Raw genomic sequence first — 23894 nt, 5'->3', positions numbered from 1 at the left:
TCTGTTCGCTGAGCTATGTTATAATTATCTTGCCTGCCAAGTGATATTATATATCATCACGGGGGCCGGCAACTGGCCTGAGTAAGTATAAAAATGTTCCAGCGTTTCATTGTTCACAGCTTAATCAGGTCAAATCCGTGGCATGTTCAATTACAGTGATTTTGCAAAGGTACTGGTTAGTGTCCGTTGGCGACAACAAATCTTGTCACACATGTCAACTTCTATATCTCTTTCGTCGTTGCCGGGAGGAAGTGGCAATTAGGTTCAGATCTCGACTGCACTGTCAGCGGACCTTTGGGTTACATCAGTAAATGCGTCATGTTATTTAACAGCGGCCAATGTTGTGCCAGATTATGGTCCTCAGTCTCTCTGACTCACCCTGTAACAGAGAGCACTTCTAAAAGCCTGGTACCACGTACATGACCTGGCAGCCAATGGAACGAAGCCATGCAGCAATGTGGCGTCACTATATACTGATGCACACTATATAGTTTCAATGTTTCTTCTTTCTGTCATTTATTCCCAAATAATTTTTAAGGTTGCTTTTTCAATAGATTAGCAATTATAAAATGATGAACTGATAGAATCTCATTTTTATTATTAATTGTCTTGGTTGTAGACATATTCATGTTAAATCACTCTAATTCGGCTCCCTGACAAATGTGTGTACTCAGCCATGTGAAGTGAGTCGTAGGTAATTACTTCAACTTTAGAGACATACACGCAGTCCCCATGGAGGGATCTATCCCCTGAGTCCTCTCTGTATCTATTTGTCCCTAGTTCAGTCCAACTGCTTTATCAAGGCTACATCTGTCATGCCAGTGTTCTCAGAGCCTGGAATAGACCCCAACTTCATTACAATATCTACAACCTCCCACGCATGGTTAAGACTTTTGAAGAAATGTTGAACAAAGATTAATGAGAGGTTGGCACTTGAACAGAGGTTACCATGGAGGTTACCAACATACACTACCGTTCAAAGTTTGGGGTCACACCAGTCTCAACGTCAACAGTGAAGAGGCGACTCCGGGATGCTGACCTTCTAGGCACAGTTGCAAAGAAAAAGCCTTATCTCAGACCTGCCAATAAAAATGCAAGATTAAGATGGAAAAAAGAACACAGACACTGGACAGAGGAACTCTGCCTAGAATGTCAGCATCCCGGAGTCGCCTCTCCAGTGTTGAAGTTGAGGCTGATGTTTTGCGGGTACTATTTAATGAAGCTGCCAGTTGAGGACTTGTGAGGCATCTGTTTCTCAAACTAGACAGTCCAATGTACTTCTCCTTTTGCTCAGTTGTGGCCTCCCACTCCTCTTTATATTCTGGTTAGAGCCAATTTGCGCTGTTCTGTGAAGGGAGTAGTACACAGCGTTGTACGAGATCTTCAGTTTCTTGGCAAATTCTCACATAGAATAGCCTTCATTTTGCAGAACAAGAATAGACTGACCACTTTCAGAAGAAAGGTCTTTGTTTCTGGCCATTTTGAGCCTGCAATCGAACCCACAAATGCTGATGCTCCAGATACTTAACTAGTCTAAAGAAGGCCAGTTTTATTGCTTCTTCAATCAGAACAACAGCTTTCAGCTGTGCTAACATAATTGCAAAAGGGTTTTCTAACGATCAATCAGCCTTTTAAAATGATAAACTTTGATAAGTTAACACAACGTGCCATTGGAACACAGGAGTGATGGTTGCTGATAGTGGGCCTCTGTACGCCTATGTAGATATTTCATAAAAAATCTGCCATTTCCAGCAACAATAGTCATTTACATTAACAACGCTGTATTGCTGATCAATTTCATGTTATTTTAATGTACAAAAAAACATTTTCTTTACAAAACAAGGACATTTCTACGTGACCCCACACTTTTGAACGGTAGTGTATGATTTACCATAGTTTTATGTTTTCTCCTTGGTTCAGTGAAAAGATGCAGTAATGCAACATTTACATCCCCCTCAGTCATCAACCATAAAATAATTTGTTGCTTCCATTATTCCATTCTTGAAAAGAAAATGTACAAAAAAACGGGCAGAAATGGTATTATAGCGAATCTCTAGCATGAAAGACAAAAATCCTATGCATCATGCCAATAGGATTATCCCACTTAGTTGTAATTGTAACATGGTTCATATGGCGAGGGTCACTACACTACTCCGTCCAAACAGGAAGCCACGTCCCTGTGCTTTGACTATCCTCAGCCCCCTCACACATTTGGGCCGTGCATTCAGGTGACATCTCAGCCACCATCCCACTTCTGACACCAATTTGTTTGTCCCCGGACAGCGGCGGGGCAGGGAAGCAATCCCATGATTCCAGCGTGAAAGGCAAACACCCTACACATCACACCCATATTGTTAATCCAATTGTACCTTGGCTCATATACCAAGGATCGTTACAATATGATCAGGCATGTGAATATATTGGAATGGATTCATCGGGGAAGGCCAATCTGTAGAAAGTGGGTCAGAGGTAAGCTGAAGTGATTTTCCTCTTTACCTCTCCTCTGTCTACTTCTCTTTACCCTTCGCTCTCTTCTTTCTTTGGAGTGTCCGGGCACAACTGTGCGAGCTCAGACAAGACGCTTATGCCTCCTCTCTGTGAGCTCTTTCCATGGTTTATAGATTTATCCTTCATCTATCTGTGTGTGTCATGCATGTGTAGCGTGTGTCTGTGCTTGCATGCCTGCATATATGTGTGCACGTCTTACCTTCTCTATCCAGTTGGCAATTGCATCCATTAGGAGCCTTTAGCACTATCATCTGGGAAATGAACTAATGTATGATAACAATCCATATAACGTTGTCTTTATGGCAGCATTGCCAATCAGAATGGCACACGGTGTTTAAATGAAAAGTCACCCCGTCAGGTGTCAGCATACATAAAGCCAAACACTGATTGAAATGGTATATTACAACATGCAGGGGTCGTGGCCCACGCTAATCTGACACATTCAACCTCTGCAACATACTTGACAAGGTATTGAAAATCCTTCTCAAGTTTTGCGTTTCACTCATGGAAGGTCTATTGTACTATTGCTAGATGAATTGTGTATGTTTTCCATTCAAGTTCATCAGAATATATGGCCTGGAGTGCGTTGAGAATTCCGGCCTCGCTATTTCTCAGTTAATAATTAACGCAAATTCCTTCCATCCCTTACTGCTTTACTCATCCATCCCATTCCCCAAATTACTCAGTTTTACAATCACAAAAAAATGCATTCAGGTCTGTTTTCCAGTGAGGATGAATAACGATTGTGATGATTGCTCGACACTAATAGTAATACAGGCTTTTACTTCTTATGGCTGAGATCCTGCTAACGGGATCGATATGACAACAGCCAGTGAAAGTGCAGGGCACCAAATTCAAACAACAGAAATCACATAATTAAAATTCCTCAAACATACAAGTATTTTACACCATTTTAAAGATACACTTCTTGTTGATCCCACCACAGTGTCTGAGTTCAAATAGGCTTTACGGCGAAAACACCACAAACGATTATGAGAGCCTATTCACAGAAAAACACAGCCATTTTTCCAGCCAAAGAGAGGAGTCACAAAAAGCAGAAATATAGATAAATTAGCAAACCAGGCCAAAGACCCCTCAGAGACATCAATAATCCTTAGCCGGCCCACAAGAATGGAATGGTCTACCATATAAAAAGCTTTGGCCAAGTCAATAAAAATAGCAGCACAGTATTGCTTAGAAACAAGGGCAATGGTGACATCATTGAGGACCTTTAAGGTTGCAGCGACACATCCATAACCTGAGGGGAAACCAGATTGCATACCCGAGAGCATACTATAGACATGAAGATAGCTAGTCAGTTGATTATTGCCAAGATTTCCCAACACTTTGATAAACAGGGCAAAATAGAAATAGGCCTATAACAGTTAGGATCAGCTTGATCTCCCCCTTTAAATAAAGGATGAACTGTGGCTGCCTTCCAAGCAGTGGGATCCTCTACAGAAAGGAGAGATAGGTTAAAAAGTTTGGAGATTGGCTTTGCGATGATGATAGGGGCATCAACCTTAAAGAAGAAAGGGTCTAAACCGTCTGATCCAGATGTTTTTGGGGGGGTCAGATTTAAGCGTTGTTTCGTTAGGCTTGACTAGTTTTTGTAATTATGTTTTTCCACTAACCTCGCCATTACCATTTATTGCTCGAAATGGGGAATTCTAATTATAGAAGTATAATGCATTCTCTGGCAATATGTATAACATCTACTTAAGACTAGGATCCATTGTTCTATTTTTGTATACAGTTTGTGTATTGACATGGATGATCTCATTATCATTCCGAACCCTTTTCAAACATCCTATATGCATTCAGCAACAGTATGTGCCAAACATGCAGGCCATTGACACGTTCATATCCTTGAATAAACTCCAGACCAAATAATCAAACACAATTGTTAAAGAACATTTAGGCCGGGATTCAATACAATCGTGGTTATAGGCATTGCAGTTTTTGAAGGAAATCTGTCCGCGTTCACAAAGTTCCAGAGAATTGCCTTTAAAAGCTGCAATGCCTATAACTCACAATCGGATTGAATGTCGGTTCAAAATGAAAATATCTCCCAGTGTTTATTAATATTGTCTCTGTTGTTATGTAGAAGCACATGCAGAGGAGAGGGCTGCCTGTGTGTCTGCACACTCTACACTCAGGGTCTAAGTAGTGACAGAAAGGCCATAGTGTGCATATTTGACGTGAACTCTGTGTCCTGTGTGCCTTGGCCTTTGAAGGAGCGAGAGGAGAGCAGAGGATAGGATAGGATGGAGAAGTACTGCCAGTTCTCATCACCTCATCAAGTCCTCTCTGATGTTGACCAGGTCTCTCTTGGAAAATAGATGTTATCTAAATGAGAAAAACCTTTATAAATAAAGATATTTCAAAAAACTACTACTTCTGAATAGTGGATGGGTGGAAAGAGAGCTTAGGACTCCATCTGCATTGATTTTTCAAAAGCGGTAAACATTGTCTGTGTGTGAATGTATACTGTAAAATGATCTTATAGGGCTATTGTCCACCTACACGTGTATAGTCTTTGTCCAGTTTGTAGCCAGAAGGACAGAATGTTCAACAAGTTATGTTACTTTTTTAATGTTTTTTTTTACTACTGTGTACAGAATGTACATAAAGGTAAAAAAAAAAGAAGATAAAGTTGATTGTCAAGATAGGTCAATAACCCACAGCCACTGAGTGCCAAAACATGAAGAACACCTCCTCTTTCCATGACATAGACTGACCAGGTGAATCCAGATGAAAGCTTTTATCCCTTATTGATGTCACCAGTTAAATCCACTTCAATCAGTGTAGATGACGGTTAAAAGTGTAGATCAGTGTAGATGACAGTTAAAAAAAACATTTTAAGCCTTGAGACAATTGTGTATGTTTGCGATTTAGAGGGTGAATGGGCAAGACAAAATATTTAAGTGCCTATGATTGGGGTATGGTAGTAGGTGCCAAGCGCACCGGTTTGGGTCAAGAACTATTGAGCGTTTTTCACGCTCAATAGTTTCCTATGTGTATCAAGAATGGTCCAAAACCAAAAAAGATATCCAGCCGGTATGAATACATTTCCGATGTAGGCCTTTGAAACTTTTGACTCTTTCTTGTATTGAATATATAACCATGTCCTCGAATTCTGTCCCTCAAAAACTAAAATAACTTGTCTCTATGTGGTTGATACAGATTGTACTAAATCATTTTGTGACACAAATCTCCATAGCTTTTTATCATATCAATTATCAGCAGTCATTTTAAATGAGTATAATTATGACGTCTTCACTCAGCGGGTCCTTTCTTAGGAAGTACTTATTTTTAAAACCCTAGCCGAACACAGGACACATTCTCCCTTTGCCAAACCCCCCAAAATGTTCTTAGTGCTTCACAGTAACTTGTATTTAGTCATTATTTCAAATGGTGGTATCTTCAAAACAGCAATGTGAGTAAAATGTCACAGTCGCATGATAAGTTTCTCGCAGACACTAATTATGGCAATTTAACGAGTCACAATCAGGAGATTTGTTTAATCTTGCCCGCATCTCGTAACACAATCTCACTGGAGCCTGTTTTGGGTTGCGGGGTGTTGGGGTTTAATGAAACGCAGCGTGAAGTCACCGAAAAGCAGAACACACTGATTAGAGGGCTTACACAAACACACTAAATGGCTATAAACTGTGATTAACACGTAATTGTCCTACTGTAGATGGAAACAGAGTTTTCACTGTGATATAGAGGGAGACAAGGGTTCAATTTGGATTATGGGTGAGATGTCGGAGAAGGCTCGACAATAGGAAGACTGTTGTCATCAAAATTCGTCAGGCTTGCAATGGCAATTTTAAGATGAAAATACTGGTGGCGCAAACTCAATCAAAAAAGATAATATGCATTGAAACCAGTTCACACACAAATGTTATAACATTCGTTTATGATCAGTTTACTTGCCATAGTCAAATTCAGCATGGGTCTAAAATATTCCAACATTAGAGTATTCGGACACAGCCAAAACACGTTCTGAGTGTCGTCTGCCTACCTGTTACCAAGATGAATTAAAGTTTATTAAATTACTCCCTCGGTTCCTCTAGTTCAGAGTTACAGTTACATGGGTATAACAGTCTAACATCAAACATTAACAACAAGCAGGTTCGTATACTGTACAGTAGCTACCTCAAAACATATGTCACTACTTAGTTAGTCACTACTTCCATTCACTTACCAAACACAGTTGAATCTTTTTTTCCAGCTTGTTTAATTTTAACAGATGCATTATTTCAATGTTTAGTGGCTGATGAGAGCCGAGACGTTTTCTCTGTACATTTCCTTAACGTTAATTTAAAAATTATTTGCTAGGATATAGACAACATGATTCATGATAACTTTTCAGCTATCTAGAAGACATGGTAAACAATGAGGTTGACACATATCAGTGCAATCAAAGTTAACAAAGAAAAGACCTCATCTTATCTGTGGCCAATGACCATGAACCTCGTTGGAGGGGCGCTGTAACTCTATGTAGGCACCCAAGGTGCCTGGCCCTCAGTGGACTCTCTGAGTCAGTCATGCGCAACCAGAGAAGATCAACGACGTCTATACTCTGTGCTTTCTCTGGCTGCCCATCCGCCACTGAGCGAGGCCAAAACAGCTGCCATACTCAAAGAAAATTTTCCAAAACAATAATACGGGACGTGAAGTCAAGTATGCTGCTTTATTAACTCAAGCAATGATTTTGTTTACACTGTTTGTTTACACTGTTTGCTAACTGATATGATATTATGACAACGAATGAACGTCAGAATTCCATGCATAACAGTGACATCTGCTGGACAGTGGTGGGGCTGGGTCCCACTTACCCTGAATGACGCCTCGTCGCTGCAGGTTTGTGTAGTTTACAGAACCTTATGTATTGGTATTTATTTTGAGACGTTATAATAAACAAACAAACAAGAAATAGTTAGATTTTATCCACAGTTAAGTTTCAACTGTATTTTTATGAATACCTTTGTTTGAAAATCAGAATAAATAAATCTGACATCAAGACCCTGACTCCAACCGGTAATGAGTGGCATTAAGATCTGTGAGACCCCGCCTTCCTTCTCATCTTAATCATCCGAGGCCACTCCAGCCTGGCAGTCCCCCCTCCTCCTGTGGTCAATTAGACCAGCCATCACTGACAGCATCTATAGGAGGTCACATGACCCTCTTGGTCTGAGCCATCAACCTTGCCATCTGATTGGCCGCCCCCCTCCCCCTGGCCGTCAAAGCGAGGGGCGGGGTCACACAGCAAGTAGGGGGAAGTGGGCATGTGGCATCCCGACCTCTTCCCTGAGGTCTCGCTAACGATGACAGGGGCCTTCCTACGAGGCTCATTAAGGATATAATGTAGTGTGACTTGCTTAAAAGCACATAAAGAGTCACCATGCTGGGTGTGTGATGAGCCAGAGCTGCAGGCTGCAGCCGGAACCACTTCCGCAGATGGATTATGGACAATTTACAGCATGTGAACTCGAGCATCTCCTTGGCTTCGCAACTCAAATCTTCCTCCACACCAACTAACTACGCATTTGTTTTGGGGAAACATTTTATAGTGCTTATGGGTCTTTCTATAAACTAGTGTACCTTTGAGGATTTCCTATTGTTAACTTGTTACAATTGTTGGCAAGTCATTGATAATAATCTGCCATGTCATTAGGGAGACATCAAAATGTACACAATAGGAAAATGGGGGAGGATCATGCTTTTCAATTTCAGTCGGGGAGGGCTTAGTATTTTTTAAATTTTGTCCAGGGGAGGGTCATGTAATTTGTAATCCATTAAAGGTCATATTCAAATCAAATCAAATAGTTTTTGTCACATGCGCCGAATACAGCAGGTGTAGTAGACCTTACAGTGAAATGCATACTTACAAGCCCTTAACAAACAATTCAATTTTAAGAAAATACCTTAAAGTAATAGATAAATATAACAAATAATTAAAGAGCAGCAGTAAAATAACAATAGCGGTCTATATACAAGGGGTACTGGTACAGAGTCAATGTGCGGGGCATCGGGGTCGAGGTAATTGAGGTAATATGTACATGTAGGTAGAGTTATTAACGTTTCTATGCATAGATAATAACAGAGAGTAGCAGCAGCATAGGGGGAAGGGCAATGCACATAGTTTGGGTAGCCATTTGATTAGATGGTCAGGAGTCTTATGGCTTGGGGTAGAAGTTGTTTAGAAGCCTCTTGTACCTAGACATTGTGCTCCGGCACCGCTTGCCTTGCGGCAGCAGAGAGAACAGTCTATGACTATGGTGGCAGGAGTGTTTGACAATTATTAGGGCCTTCCTCTGACACTGCCTGGTATATAGGGCCTGGATGGCAGGAAGCTTGGCCCCAGTGATGTACTGGGCCGTACGCACTACACTCTGTTGTGCCTTGCAGTTGGAGGCAGAGCAGTTGCCATACCAGGCAGTGATGCAACCCATCAGGATGCTCTCGATGGTGCAGCTCTAGAACCTTTTGGGGATCTGAGTAGACATGCCAAATCTTTTCAGTCTCCTGAGGGGGTATAGGTTTTGTTCAGCCCTCTTCATGACTTTCTTGGACCATGTTAGTTTGTTGGTGATGTGGACGCCAAGGAACTTGAAGCTCTCAACGGGCTCCACTACAGCCTTGTTGATGAGAATGGGGGCATGCTTGGTCATCCTTTTCCTGTAGTCCACAAAATCACATTGATTTGAAGAGGGAGGTGTTTAGTCCCAGGGTCCTTAGCTTAGTGATGAGCTATGAGGGCATTATGGTGTTGAACGCTGAACTGTAGTCAATGAATAGCATTCTCACATAATTGTTAATTTTGTCCAGATGTAAAAGGGCAGTGTGGAGTGCAATGGAGATTGCATCATCTGTGGATCTCTTGGAGCGGTATGCAAATTGGAGTGGGTCTAGGTTTTCTGGGATAATGGTGTTGATGTGAGCCTTGACCAGCCTTTCAAAGCATTTCATGGCTACAGACCTGAGTGGTACCGGTCGGTAGTCATTTAGGCAGGTTACCTTAGTGTTCTGGGCACAGAGACCATGGTGGTCTGCTTGAAACATGTCAGTCAAGACACATGCCAGTTTGTCAGCGCATGCTCGGAGTACACATCCTGGTAATCTGTCTGGCCCTGCGTCCTTAAGAATATTAAGCCGTTTAAATGTCTTACTCACATCGGTTGTGGAGAGCGTGATCAGACGGTCGTCCAGAACAGCTGATGCTCTCATGCGTTTTTCAGTTTTACTTGCCTCGAAGCGAGCATAGAAGTTATTTAGCTCATCTGGTAGGCTTGTGTTACTGGCCAGCTCTCGGCTGTGCTTCTTTTGTAGTCTGTAATAGTTTGCAAGTCCTGCCACATTCGACCAGCATCGGAGCCGGTGTCGTATGATTCGATCTTAGTCCTGTATTGACGCTTTTCCTGTTTGATGGTTCGTCAGAGGGCATAGCGGGATTTCTTATAAGCTTCCGGGTTAGTCCCACTCCTTGAAAGCGACAGCTTCTGGTTGGGGTTACTGTTTGGACGATGTCATCGATGCACTTATTGATGAAGCCAGTGACTGATGTGGTGTACTCCTCAATTCCATCTGAAGAATCCCGGAACATATTCCAGTCTGTGCTAGCAAAACAGTCCTGTAGTTTAGTATCTGCTTTGACTGACCACTTTTTTATTTGCTCAGGGTTTGAGAACATGTTGCTTATTATAGTACCTCATCTGTGCCCAATGATGCCCCTCATCCCTGATTCTCTGCTGGGTGGACAATATCAAGTCAGCCTAGTGTGGTCTCAATAAAATCATCCATAGCCTATACTATTGGTTATATGCCTAGCCGATACGAAGAGCACTTGGCAAAGTTATTTTTCTTTCCTGAATTCTTTTGTGCTGCTGGGATGGTGTATATAAAACTAGCCTACACACTGCAATGGATAGGCGTTCCCAATCATTAGCCCCGGCCTGCCCTGGTCTTGCTGATGTAAATCCTTTTGTACTGCGTACCCAATGACTGTGCTGTGTATGGTGGCACTTCAAGAGGCGAGTCAATTGTCCAGAAAATACAATAGCTGTGTGTGCGGAATAGGCCTACTGATGTCCTGTTCAGCTTGACAGGGAGAGCATGAATATGTGAAGGAGGATCAGAAGTTGCCAATAAAAACTGTTTTGCCCATAATGACGCTATTTGTTGGATTTATTGACTTCACAATAAGCCATATTTGAGTAATTTACATACAGTGGCAAGAAAAATATGTGAACCCTTTGGAAAAACCTGGATTTCTGCATGAATTGGTCACACAATTTGATATGATCTAAGACAAATACAGTCTGCTTAAACTAATAACACACAATTATACATTTTCATGTCTTTATCGAACACACCGTGTAAACATTCACAGTGCAGGGTGGAAAAAGTAGGTGAATCCTTGGATTTAATAACTGGTTGATCCTCCTTTGTCAGCAATAACCTCAAACCAAACGTTTTCTGTAGTTACGGATCAGACCTGTACAACGGTCAGGAGGAATTTTGGACCATTCCTCTTTACAAAACTGTTTCAGTTAATCAGCAATATCCTTGGGATGTCTGGTGTGAACTGCTTTCCTGAGGTCATGCCACAGCATCTCAATCGGGTTGAGTTCAGGACTCTGACTGGGCCACTTCAGAAGGCGTATTATCTTCTGTTGAAGTCATTCTGTTGTTGATTTACTTCTGTGTTTTGGGTCTTTGTCTTGTTGCATCACTCAACTTGTGTTGAGCTTCAATTGGCGGACAGATTCTAACATTCTCCTGCAAAATGTCTTGATAAACGTGGGAATTAATTTTTCTGTCGATGATAGCAAGCTGACCAGGCCCGAGGTAGCAATGCAGCCCCAAACCATGTTGCTCCCTCCCCCATACTTTACAGTTGGGATGATATTTTGATATCGGTGTGCCTTTTTTTCTCCACACATAGTGTTGTATGTTCCTTCCAAACAACTCAACTGTAGTTTCAACTGTCCGCACAATATTTTATCAGTAGCGCTGTGGAACATCTAGGTGCACTTTTGCAGACTTCAGGCATGCAGTATTGTTTTTTTAGACAACAGTGGCTTCTTCCATGGTGTCCTCCCTTGCACACCATTCCTGTTTAGTGTTTTACGTATCGTAAAATCGTCAATCGAGATGATTCATGTTCCAGAGATTTTATCTGGACACTCTAGAATTCTTCTTAACCTCATTGAGCATTCTGCGCTGTGCTCTTGCAGTCATCTTTGCAGGACGGCCATTCCTAGGGAGAGTAGCAACAGTGCTGAACTTTCTACATTAATAGTCAATTTGTCTTACCACGGACTGATGAACATCAAGGCTTTTAGAGATACTTTTGTAGCTCTTTCCAGCGTTATACAAGTCAACAATTATTAATCGCAGGTCTTCTGGGATCTCTTCTGTTTGAGGCATGGTTCAAATCAGGAAATGCTTTTTGTGAATAGCAAACTCAAATTTTGTGAATGATTTTATAGGGCAAGGCAGCTCTAATCAACATCTCCAATCAAATCTCATTGATAGGACTCCAGGTTAGCTAACTCCGGACTCCAATGAGCTTTTGGAGAAGTAATCAGCCTAGGGGTTAACACTTTTTTATTTGTATATTCTCCTAAATGGAAAAGACTTCGAAGACGAAACTTGGTGAGCATAGGTTTGGAATAATGGGCTGTTAGCCCAGAAATAAGATGGTGTCGAGGCCTCAACGCTTTTTGAGGTAAGGACATTTTTCTGAGATTAAAGGTCAAAAATGAAAATAGAGCGCTAATTTGACCACTTCATGTCAAAGTACATGAACCTACGGTGTCAGGATAAAAGAACCAGCCATTTATCTTTCGTAATTTATGAGAAATCGTACAATGTACAATTGGTGATGTTCAAAGAAATGTTTTTATTTTAAGTTACAGATCCAGTTGTGGCGTGTTCAGACGAATCTGTTAAGGTGGGTTTCGGAGCTCTGATAGTTTTCTGTGATTTTCTGAAATCACACACACTCATTCAATCCTCAGTCAGTTCTTAACGTAAAGACTTACCTCAATATTCTGTAAGAGCCTACCCCAAGGGGGATATGGGTTTACTTTCAGCTTCCTGTACCAACCGGCAGTGCCCTAAATTGGGGTCATTGGGGCTGTTTCAAAAGGTTAAAAAGGTCAGATCTTTCCAAAACTTCATATGTGTGTTTAGTCCACCCTCATGAAATGTAAATCAGTCATTTCTTCCAACAGATGTCAAATAAATACTCTCTCACACACACACACAAACATCAAGGATGGAGTGACACAGTGCGGGGCTTAAAGACACACAGAGCCTGCAATGGCATTTCCATAATCTCTAGGCTGTGCCGAGTTCAACAAGATGCCCCGTAGCTCGCTCGGTCTGAGCGCAGCGACCGTGCAAAAAAGTAGGCCCAAAATGAAGCTTGGTCCTAAATTTTAGGTGCTTTTGGGTGACAGCGGGAGAACCATTATGGTTAGAAGCACAATTCGACCTCAGGAATGTTCCTGAGGTCCTCCAGATCTGTGCAAGTCTAACCTTGATCGTGTGGCATTAGCGAAAAGAAGGTGTTTACATCAAACAGTTTGCAATGACATTCAACCATGTGTAGATCAGTGAGTTCTGTTGGATTTTTGCTGTGTGACACTTGACATTTGCCATATGACATTTGCCATAAGCTTTGAATGAAATGCCGTTTGAGTGGTATTGTACATCGTGTATATGTTTCGTACGGTGCCAATAAGTTCCCATTAATTTTTGTCCATTTCAGGGGGATATTCCCTTATATTACTATAGTTCCTTGCGAAAGTATTCACCCATCTTTGAATTTTTCCTATTTTGTTTTCTTACAACATGGAATTAAAATCGATTTTTGGGGGGTTTGTCTCACTTGATTTACAGATGCCTACCATTTTGAAGAAGCAAAATATGTTTTATTGTGAAACAAGCAAGAAATAAGACAGAACATAACTATCATACCCCCCCAAAGTCAATACTTGGTACAGCCACATTTTGCAGCAATTACAGCTGTAAGTCTCTTGGGGTATGTCTCTATAAACTTGGCACATCTAGCCACTGGGATTTTTGCCCATTCTTCAAGGCAAAACTGCTACAACTCCTAGGATGAGTTCCACTGGTGTACAGCAATCTTTAAGTCATACCACATATTCTCAATTGGATTGAGGTCTGGGCTTTGACTAGGCAATTCCAAGACATTTAAATGTTTTCCCTTAAATCACTCAAGTGTTGCTTTAGCAGTATGCTTAGGGTCATTGTCCTGCTGGAAGGTGAACCTCCGTTCCAGACATAGCATTTTCCTTGATGGCCAAAAAACTCAGTATTAGTCTCACCTGATCAGAGTACCTTCTTCTTCTTACATCTGCCACACGCCTTTTGGCAAACACCAAATGTATTTTTTTTCTTCAAGCAATGACTTTTTTTCTGGCCACTCTTCCGTAAAGCCCAGCTCTGTGGAGTGTACAGCTTAAAGGGGTCCTATGGACATATACTCCACTCCGGAGCTTTTTATTTTTTTTATCTTTGGTCTCTTTGTTGCCTCTCTGATTAATGCCCTCCTTGCCTGGTCCGTAAGTTTTGTTGGGCGGACCTCTCTTGGCAGGTTTGTTGTGGTGCCATATTCTTTACATTTAAAAAAAAAATGATTTGATGGTGCTCTGTGGGATATTCAAAGTTTTTTTATAACCCAACCATGATCTGTACTCTCCACAACTGTCCTTGAGCTGTTTGGAGAGCTCCTTGATCTTCAATGTGCCACTTGCTTGGTGGTGACTGCTTGCTTAGTGGTGTTACAGAATCTGGTGCCTTTTAAAACAGGTGTATATAATGAAATCATGTGACAGATCATGTGACACTTAAATAATGTCCGCCTGTGTGCAGTCTAACAAATTATGTGACCAGATCTTATTTAGGGGCTTCATACATATGTATACATATGCACAAAACACTTATACGTTTTTAATTTTACTTCACCAATTTGGAATTTAATTTATTTTTTATTTCATTTACCAGGTAGGCCAGTTTAGAACAATTTCTCATTTACAACTGCGACCTGGCCGAGATAAAGCAAGGCAGTGTGACAAAAACAACAACACTGTCACGTTCGTTGTAAGGATCGGACCAAGGCGCAGTGTGAGTAGAGTTCCACATAATTTTAATAAACTGAAACAACAACCAAACGAAACGTGACGCTATATAAGTAGTGCAGACAGGCAACTATACATAGACAAGATCCCACAACACGAATGAGGAAAATGACGATAAACAGCTGCCTCTGATTGGGAACCATATCAGGCCAACATAGACATACAAAAACCCTACACATACAAAAACTAGAGTACCCCCCCCAAAGGTGCGGACCGCCCGCAAACCTGAACCTATAGGGGAGGGTTCGGGTGGGCATCTACCCTCTGTGGCAGCTCCGGTTCTGGACACAGCCCCCCCTCCTTATGCTGATCCCTCTGCTTCTTTGGAACCGGACCGTGGATCATCGCCGGAAGCTCTGGACTTCAGTTCATCGCTGAAGATTCTAGACTGCAGCTCATCGCTAGAGGCCCCGGACTGGGGACCATCGCTGGAGGTTCCGGACTGTGGACCGTCGTTGGAGGTTCCGGACTGTGGACCGTCGTTGAGGTTCCGGACTGTGGACCGTCGTTGGAGGTTCCGGACTGGATACTGTCGCCGGAAGCTCTGGACTGGAAACTGTCGCCGGATGCTCTGGACTGGGAACTGTCACTGGAAGCTCTGGACTGTGGAGGCGCACTGGAGGCCTGATGCGTGGGACCGGTACAGGTGGCACCGGGTTGATGACACGCACCTCACGGCGAGTGTGGGGAGGAGGCACAGGACGTACTGGACTGTGGATGCGCATCGGAGACCTGATGCGTTGGACCGGTACAGGTGGCACCGGGCTGATGACAAGAACCTCAGAGCGAGTGCGGGGAGGAGGCACAGAACGTACTGGACTGTGGATGTGCACCGGAGACCTGATGCGTGGGACCGTGCTTGACTATAACCTCAAAATGGGGGCAGTGGATAAGGCGGACATGATAAACAGCTTGGTGGAATGCACTCCGAAAACAACCAAGTGGTATAAGTAGATATTTAAAAAACAATCCAGGGTAGCTTCAAAATACAACAAGCTAATACTTCTCTGACGCAATTAGCATTGTTTTACAGAGTAAATAGAAGAATGCAACTAGCTAGATAAGCATTATTGAATATAACACCATGAAGGTTATGAAATTAGTAATGTTACCTCGCATGTCCGCGGTTATAAGGAATATACACAAATATATTATGCTCCATACACACAGTGAGCTACAGTATAAATGGTATAACATGACATACAGAAACTATTGTAACATAATATGGCACTTACTTTGATAGAAACGCAGTTTGGATTTGAACATGGGTGTCTGTAGTGACGCCTCTAGCACTGAGACGTTGTTCCTTACAGCTGCGCCACTTGGGAGTCATAAGGCCAGGGTAGCTTCAAAATACAACACATGCTAATAGTTCTCTGATGCAATTAGCATTGTTTTCCAGAGCTAATAGGAGAATGTAGCTAGCTCCCTAAGCATTCAGTATAATACCATAAAGGTTATGAAATGAGTAACGTCACCTCGCGTGTCCTCGGTTATAAGGAATATATACAAAAATATTATGCTACAGTAGAAACAACATAACAGACATGCAGAAACTGTTATATCGTAATAAGGCACTTACTTTGATAGAAACACACACATCTCCAAAGTTATTATTGGTAACGAAACAACTATGACTGCGATGCAGACAACAGATGGAAAATGTGAAAACGTGTGCAGGACGGGAAATGTCTGCAGATTTGAACTGTCAGGGTCAGAAATGTAAAAAAAAACTAGGTTTTGATGCAAAATTATCCTGGACCAGAAGTAATTTTTAAGGGCATTTGAGCTGAAAGTGGTAGCAAATGCTGCTACATGGACACTAGAATTGAACATTATGAAACAAAACGATTTATTGTTGAACTAGGACTCCTTGCACTACATTCTGATCGAAGACCATCGAAGGTAAGGGAATATTTATGTTGTAATTTTGTATTTCAGTTGACTCCAACATAGCGGAGAAATATTGTTACGTCTGAGCGCTGTCTCAGATTATTGCAATGTTAGGCTTTTTCCGTAACGTTAAAAAAAATGTGACACAGCGGTTGCATTAAGAACCAGTGTATCTTTTTAATTATATGTAGAACATGTATCTTTAGTCAAAGTTTATGATGAGTATTTCTGTTATCTGGCGTAGTTTTCTATAATTCCTTCGGACATTTTGGAGAATTTTCTGAACATGGCGTCAATGTAAACCGAGATTTATGGATATAAAATGCATATTATCGAACAAAACATAAATGTACTGTGTAACATGTCATATGACTGTCATCTGATGAAGATTTTCAAGAGGTTAGTGAATTATTTATTTTTTTAATCCTGCTTTTTGTCATTTTATCTTTTGTGGTACAAAATGGCTACGTTTTCTCTTTGTTTTGGTGGTGGTCTAACATAAATATATGCTGTGTTTTCGCCGTAAAACATTTTAAAAATCTGACACGCTGGGTAGCTGAACAAGGTGTTTATCTTTCATTTGAGCTATTGGACTTGTTAATGTGTGGAGGTTAAATATTTCTACGAATATTTTTGCATTCCCTGCGCCACCGTTTCAGCTATACGGGGGGGGGTGTAGTTCCTGTAGGGGAACCCATAGGCTTAACAAGTTTTTAACATAACATTGATCTGGAAACGGCTGATTTTGAATGGAATATCTACATAGGCATACAGAGGCCCATTGACATCAACCATCACTCCTGTGTTCCAATGGCACTGTAATGCCTGCTTCCAACTCAGACCCTCAAACACGTAGATCCCTTGAACGCATCTGACTCTCCAGATCCCACTCACATTAATTCTAGTCACCTGTTCACAAACCTGTATGTCATTACCACACACTATTTAGTTAAGTTCTTTGCACCCGATCACTGTGAGATATTGCTTGTTTTGTGACACATGTCTTATACAGCTTTGTTGTTCCTGTGATTTACTCCTCCCGTGTATGATTGTTTTTGCCTGCCTCACTAACCACACCTTTTGCCTATTCCCTGCCTGTACTGTTTCCCCGTTGGACCCCTGTTTATGACCTTCTGCTTGCACCTGGACCCAGCTACCTGCCTCCTCCTGTAGTCCTTTGCATTATAAACCTGCACTTGAAACCAGCTCTCTGTCTAGCCTCGTGTTCATTACAGGCACGTTGTTCCAAGTTTTTCATTTTAAAAGGTTTTTTCCAAGTTTTTAATTTTAAAATGCTAATTGATCATTAGAAAACCCTTTTGCAATTATGCTAGCACAGCTGAAAATAGAAGCAATAAAACTGTCCTTCTTTAGACTAGTTGAGTATCTGGAGCATCAGCATTTGTGGGTTTGATTACAGGCTCAAAATGGCCAGAAACAAAGACCTTTCTTCTGAAACTCATCAGTCTATTCTTCTTCTGAGAAATTAAGGCAATTCCATGCGAGAAATTCCCAAGAAACTGAAGATCTCGTACAACGCTGTGTACTACTCCCTTCACAGAACAGCCTAAACTGGCTCTAACCAGAATATAAAGAGGAGTGGGAGGCCACAACTGAGCAAGAGGACAAGTACATTGGACTGTCTAGTTTGAGAAACTGATGCCTCACAAGTCCTCAACTGGCAGCTTCATTAAATAGTACCCGCAAAACATCAGCCTCAACTTCAACAGTGTGGAGAGGCGACTCCGGGATGCTGACATTCTAGGCAGAGTTCCTCTGTCCAGTGTCTGTGTTCCGGGATGCTGGCCTTCTAGTGTATATATGGAAGAAATTTGGAACTCCCCACTCCAGACTTAGACTGAATTTATTTATTCTTTACAGCAGCACAACCTTGTCACCGCGATGATGGCACTCCATCCGGACATTCTTTTCTCACCTCTCCTTCATTCCTCTCCTTCCTTCACTCACCCTCTCCTCATGCTCTTTTGGCAAAGAGTCAAAGTTCCCCCTTAATCAGCACAATGCAAGATGTGAGCGGCGGCAGGTGTTGGAGCCTCCTTCGTGGCATTTTGATAACCCCTTAGGGAGAAAGTCGGTGTTCACCGACTCCGCAGGAGATGTCATCAGATAGAAGGGCCACCCATGGTGATGACAGAATTAGGCAAATTGAGGATCTCCATGCAGAGAGGAAAAGGTTGAGGAGAGATTAACATGACCAGCGATTTGTTGCTACCATGGTAATGAGAAGTTAGCGGGCTGCATTGCCCTGTGAAGCCTTCAAATGCATACACAAAAAAAGTTAAGAGAGTTTATTTATTTATGATTAGTTAGAGGTATTAAATATTAAATGGAAGGCTGGCTGGCTGGACCAGCACGGGAGTGTTGAACATAGTGTGTACGTGTTGTGCTCTATCACCGAGTAAGCAGAACAAAAACTGGCTACTCTTTAGTTGACTATTGTATAGGTAAACCGAAACAGTACCGTGTGGCGAACAAACACAGATACGGAAACAATCACCCACAAAACAACAGTGAAACCCTGGCTAACTAAGTATGATTCTCCATCAGAGGCAACTAACGACACCTGCCTCTGATTGAGAACCATACTAGGCCGAACACAGAAAACCAACCTAGAATCACAAAACATAGAATGCCCACCCAACTCACGTCCTGACCATCTAAAACAAACAAATAACACAAGAACTAGGGTCAGAACGTGACAACTGATGTAGCTTGCAAGGTACAGTGCCATGCAAAAGTATTCATTCCCCTTGGCATTTTTCCTATTTTGTTGCATTACAACCTGACATTTATATGGATTTTTATTTTGATTTCATGTAATGAACATACATGAAATAGTCCAAATTGGTGAAGTGAAATGAAATAAATTACTTGTTTCAATAAATTCAAATAAATGCAAAGGAAAAGTGGTGCGTGCAAATGTATTCACCACCTTTGCTATGAAGCCCCTAAATAAGATCTGGTACAGCCGACTACCTTCAGAAGTCACATAATTTGCTAATTGAAGTCCACCTGTGTGCAATCTAAGTGTCAGTATAAATACAACTGTTCTGAAAGACCCTAGAGTCTGTAACACCACAAAGCAAGGGGCACCACCAAGCAAGCGGCACCATGAAGACCATGGAGCTCTCCAAACAGGTCAGGGAGAAAGTTGTGGAGAAGAACAAATCAGGGTTGGGTTATAAAAAATAAAATAAAGTTTGAACATCCCACAGAGCAACATTAAATCTATTATAAAAAATGGAAAGAATATGGCACCACAACAAACCTGCCAAGAGAGGGCCACCCATCAAAACTTACAGACCAGGCAAAGAGGGCATTAATCAGAGGCAACAAAGAGACCAAAGATAACCCTGAAGGAGCTGCAAAGCTCCACAGTGGAGATTGGAGTATCTGTCCATAGAACCACTTTAAGCCGTACACTCCACAGAGCTGGGCTTTAAGGAAGAGTGGCCAGAATAAAATCCATTGCTCTAAGAAAAAAATAAGCAAACACGTTTGGTGTTCACCAAAAGGCGTGTGGGAGATTCCCCAAACATATGGAAGAATGATGAGAGCGACACTTGCTACATTTTGCATAGTCCTGTAGGATATAGCCTATTTTTAAGGGAGACGATTTGCTGGCAGAGACCAAAAAAATGGGTAATCCCTACTTATTGAAAACGAAAAGCACAATGCCCATTCGCCAATGAGTCAAAAATGTAGCTTTTGGCCATCAAGGACAAGGCTATTTCTGGCACAAACCCATCACTCCCATCACCCCGAGAACCCCATCCCCACAGTGAAGCATGGTGGTGGCAGCATCTTGCTGTGGGGATGTTTTTAATTGGCAGGGACTGGGAAATTGGTCAGAATTGAAGGAATGATGGATGGTGCTAAATACTGGGAAATTCTTGAGGGAAACCTGTTTCAGTCTTCCAGAGATTTGAGACTGGGACGGAGGTTCACCTTCCACCAGGAAATGACCCTAAGCATACTACTAAATTCACACAAGCCTAGACCTCAATCCAATTGAGAATCTGTGGAATGACTTAAAGATTGCTGTACACCAGCGGAACCCATCCTACTTGAAGGACCTGGAGCAGTTCTGCCTTGAAGAATGGGCAAAAATCCCAGTGGCTAGATGTGCCAAGCTTATAGAGACATACCCCAATAGACTTGCAGCTGTAATTGCTGCAAAATATGTCTCTACAAAGTATTGACTTTGGGGGGGGGGGTTAATAGTTATGCACGCTCAAGTTCTGTTTTTTGTTTCTTTCACAATAAAACATATTTTGCATCTTCAAAGTGGTAGGCATGTTGTGTAAGTCAAAAGATACAAACCCCAAAAATCGATTTTAATTCCAGGTTGTAAGAAAACAAAATAGAAAAAAATGCAAAGGGGGGTGAATACTTATGCAAGGCACTGTCACTGCTGTTTATTCGCAGTGCTGAGCTAGTATTGTAACTGACATGCAATGTTTAATAATGTTTCATCCCCTCTCGACTGAGGTGAATGAATAAGCTATTCTAGTGAGTAGCTACCACAGCCAGGTCAGCTCTAGCCTCTTGTTATTACTATTTAACTGTAGTTTTTTGTATGGAAATGTTTTGTAGCCTTTGTTTTGTCACGTTTCAGAAGTACTTGAACTTGGCAAGCTTTTGCCAGTTGATGTATCGTTAGAGAGAGCTCGCCTAAAGTTAGTTTGCATTAGCTATTATTTTTGCCTTAATAAAACTACACCTGAAACAAACAATGCAACTATCAGCCAAGGGATTGAAGGACGTTTCTTTCAGTGCAATGTGAATTGTATTAGTATGTCAATGTAATGTTATTGATCTGTCAGTTTCGATAGCTAATTCCCTACTTTTCATGCTGACACATTAATAAACAAAGTTACAGGCTTCACTGTAATGGTGCACAGTAAAGGTGTGTGCTGGACCGATTTCTTCATCCCGCCCCAGCTGGCTTTCTGTCCGACTCCCACCCGTTACCTGCAAGAACTGATTCCAAAACCAAGAACTTATTCCAAAACCGACTGCAGTCCTGCAATGTTATTTTAGGTGTATGTGACACAGCTCACTTGACAGCCATGGTCTCAGCAATTTTGCACCCAATAGGCAATCTCAAATGTGCAAAAATAGGTTAAATTACCAGAGATTCTCACATGGTCCTTACATTGTATTACTGGGCCTATTTAGGAAGTGCAACTGCCCTGTCCTTTTCCATCTATGTATAAATAGGCTATAGCCTACTCTATTTAATTGAGACCACAAGCGCACCTCATCTCACAGGTATGGCTACTGAACTGTAAGCAGCAAGAATGATGAGAACGACACTTTCTACATTTTGCATGGTCCTATAGGATATAGCCTATTTTAAGGAGACGATTTGCAGGCAGAGACCAAAAAAATGGGTAATCCCTACTTATTGGAAACGAAAAGCACAATGCCCCTCCGCCCATTTAGGCAGCCTACTCTATTTCAATGAGACCGCACATACTAGTCGCACTTGAGCGCACACGCCCAACTAGGAGAAGTAGGCTACTGAAGTTGAAGCAGCGTATACTCAGTGTGAATAATGCAAAAAAATGTGATTTTAATACAGTAGGGAGGCTGACGCATACAAAGCAAGAAAGAGGACCGTTTCAAAATAATCTGTGGGACAACAAAAATATTTACATCCCAAAGCCGTCAGTCTGACCGTGCCGCAATGATCTCTGTTAGGACCAGCAGGTTTCACAGGCATCCCGCAGGAATACAGCCCTCTAGTGTACATTTACATTTACATTTAAGTCATTTAGCAGACGCTCTTATCCAGAGCGACTTACAAATTGGTGCATTCACCTTATGACCTCCAGTGGAACAGTAGTGCATCTAAATCTTTTCAGGGGGAGGGGGGGTGAGAGGGATTACTTTATCCTATCCTAGGTATTCCTTAAAGAGGTGGGGTTTCAGGTGTCTCCGGAAGGTGGTGATGGACTCCGCTGTCCTGGCGTCGTGAGGGAGTTTGTTCCACCATTGGGGGGCCAGAGCAGCAAACAGTTTTGACTGGGCTGAGCGGGAACTGTACTTCCTCAGTGGTAGGGAGGCGAGCAGGCCAGAGGTGGATGAACGCAGTGCCCTTGTTTGGGTGTAGGGCCTGATCAGAGCCTGGAGGTACTGAGGTGCCGTTCCCCTCACAGCTCCGTAGGCAAGCACCATGGTCTTGTAGCGGATGCGAGCTTCAACTGGAAGCCAGTGGAGGGAGCGGAGGAGCGGGGTGACGTGAGAGAACTTGGGAAGGTTGAACACCAGACGGGCTGCGGCGTTCTGGATGAGTTGTAGGGGTTTAATGGCACAGGCAGGGAGCCCAGCCAACAGCGAGTTGCAGTAATCCAGACGGGAGATGACAAGTGCCTGGATTAGGACCTGCGCCGCTTCCTGTGTGAGGCAGGGTCGTACTCTCTGCGGATGTTGTAGAGCATGAACCTACAGGAACGGGCCACCGCCTTGATGTTAGTTGAGAACGACAGGGTGTTGTCCAGGATCACGCCAAGGTTCTTAGCGCTCTGGGAGGAGGACACAATGGAGTTGTCAACCGTGATGGCGAGATCATGGAACGGGCAGTCCTTCCCCGGGAGGAAGAGCAGCTCCGTCTTGCCGAGGTTCAGCTTGAGGTGGTGATCCATCATCCACACGGATATGTCTGCCAGACATGCAGAGATGCGATTCGCCACCTGGTCATCAGAAGGGGAAAGGAGAAGATTAATTGTGTGTCGTCTGCATAGCAATGATAGGAGAGACCATGTGAGGTTATGACAGAGCCAAGTGACTTGGTGTATAGCGAGAATAGGAGAGGGCCTAGAACAGAGCCCTGGGGACACCAGTGGTGAGAGCACGTGGTGTGGAGACGGATTCTCGCCACGCCACCTGGTAGGAGCGACCTGTCAGGTAGGACGCAATCCAAGCGTGGGCCGCGCCGGGAGATGCCCAACTCGGAGAGGGTGGAGAGGAGGATCTGATGGTTCACAGTATCGAAGGCAGCCGATAGGTCTAGAAGGATGAGAGCAGAGGAGAGAGAGTTAGCTTTAGCAGTGCGGAGCGCCTCCGTGATACAGAGAAGAGCAGTCTCAGTTGAATGACTAGTCTTGAAACCTGACTGATTTGGATCAAGAAGGTCATTCTGAGAGAGATAGCGGGAGAGCTGGCCAAGGGCGGCACGTTCAAGAGTTTTGGAGAGAAAAGAAAGAAGGGATACTGGTCTGTAGTTGTTGACATCGGAGGGATCGAGTGTAGGTTTTTCAGAAGGGGTGCAACTCTCGCTCTCTT

The sequence above is a fragment of the Oncorhynchus nerka genome, linkage group LG12 (genome assembly GCF_034236695.1).
Source record: "Oncorhynchus nerka isolate Pitt River linkage group LG12, Oner_Uvic_2.0, whole genome shotgun sequence".
Lineage (NCBI taxonomy): Eukaryota > Metazoa > Chordata > Actinopteri > Salmoniformes > Salmonidae > Oncorhynchus > Oncorhynchus nerka.
This window is presented reverse-complemented; position numbering follows the sequence as displayed.